Consider the following 1,875-nt stretch of genomic DNA (forward strand, 5'->3'; position numbering starts at 1 on the left):
GAATGATAATAAGATTGAATTGCCGCACCTTGATTCAAAAGGAATTTATCAAACCTTTAAGTAAGATTTTTGACCTCGGCGGTAATTTCCATGGAAGAGTCTATTTGATTTAGAGCTTTCTTGCCTCCCACATTTGTTAGGTGACCACCCCTAGAAAATGAAGATCTATGCATAGAGTTTTCACTCATTTTTTCGAAAAGAAGCCAAATTTCATATTCATTTCTTTCTATGTAGCTTCCGCCACAAGAAGCATCAACAATGCCCTTATTAGCATCGGATAAACTTGAAAAGAAACATTGAACTAATTGCCACTTAGGAATATCATGATGTGGACACTTCCATAGCAAGTCATTCAAACGTTCCCATGCTTCATGAAGGGGTTCTCCTTCTTGTTGTTTAAATTCACGAATGGAAGTTCTCATGGCATCGGTTCGACTTGCGAGGTAATACTTCTTTAGGAACTCTTGTTGCAATTATACCCAACAGGTGATTGTATTTGGCCGCAAGTTGTTAAACCAATATTTAGCTTCACCCCGAAGAGTGAAAGGGAAAAGCTTCCTTTTTAGAACTTCTTCCGGAACATCCGTGATTTTCACGGTGGAACAAACTTCCAAGAACTCATCTAAATGTTTATAAGGCTCTTCATTGCTCAACCCATAGAAAAGGGGGCACATGTTAATGGTGGAAGCCTCAATCTCATAATGATGAGCACGAAAATTTGGCAATTGAATGCAAGTGGGTGCATTATATTGATTTGGAATGTAACGATCCCTAAGGACCATTAGAGGATTGAAAGGATTGAGAAGAGGATATGGCATTTGACCTTGTCGATGATATGCCATTTGACCTTGTTGAGGGTATGCCATTTGAACATATTGTTGTTGTTGCTCACCAATTGGGGGAACAATATTTGGCCTTGGCATCCCTAGATTAGGTTGTTGTACCGCAGGATTGATTGGTCGTGGCATTCCCAAGGGTGGATGCACACCTTGAGGATCCACAATATGAACTTGTGGTGGGTGGTGCACACCATTATGATCCACATGACCAAGATCTACAATGGGATCTTCAATTGGATCTATTGGGTCTTCCATTAAAGGTGATGAAAGATCAAAATTTGGAAGATTGGGATGACTATCCCTAGTACTATCTCTTAAACGCCGAAGGAAAACTTTAAGATTTTGATTTACCGGAGCAAGAGGACGATTAAGTGATCTACGACCATACATGCACTACAATAAGTCAACACACCAACACTTCAATTTTTCAACCTCCACATACGATGTTCCCAAACTCCTCAATAATATCAATGCACTTAAAACAAATAAATGCCTCCACACGGGCCGATGCCTTCTATAAGAAAGTATGCTTGGACTTAAAAATAAAACAATTCAAATTAAGCGTCCAATTGGGTGTCCAAAGCATGCAAGATGGTAAACAATTAAATTACTAAAATTAAAGAGAACTTACAGATGGTCCTTAAGCAACTTCAAAAAAAAAATTAATTGCTTCTAAGTCCAGCGTTTGCTCCACTTTGCTTCAAGTACCTAATTGACAAATATCAAGTGAGAAAATAAAAATTAAAATGACTTTAAAGCAAACAATCAACAAATAACTAATGTCTAATTCAATTCCTTAAACTGTTAGATCCCCGGAAATGGCGCCAAAACTATGGTGCGACCGAGCGTGTGCACAAAATAATGCACAACACTTTAGGTTTAGAAATAATGTCAAGTGGGTATCATATTTTATAATTTATAAACCACTAAACACTTCTACTATGGAGTATGAAGTGAGCAGGGATTGTCCCAAGAAATCTAAACAATTGTAGGTTTTTAGAATTGAATTCTACTTTAGTACCTATGCGACTGTTAA

At 37.8% G+C, this 1,875-nt stretch overlaps 1 pseudogene; it reads left to right on the forward strand.

The window, feature by feature from the left end:
• Positions 1-318: 318 nt before the first annotated feature.
• LOC132283144 (small nucleolar RNA R71) lies at positions 319-416 on the forward strand (annotated as a pseudogene).
• The last annotated feature ends 1,459 nt before the right edge of the window (positions 417-1,875 follow it).

Source organism: Cornus florida, unplaced genomic scaffold, assembly GCF_030987335.1.
Source record: "Cornus florida cultivar Cherokee Brave unplaced genomic scaffold, ASM3098733v1 CherokeeBrave_3.0.0_Hap2_Chr01, whole genome shotgun sequence".
NCBI classification, from domain to species: Eukaryota; Viridiplantae; Streptophyta; class Magnoliopsida; order Cornales; family Cornaceae; genus Cornus; species Cornus florida.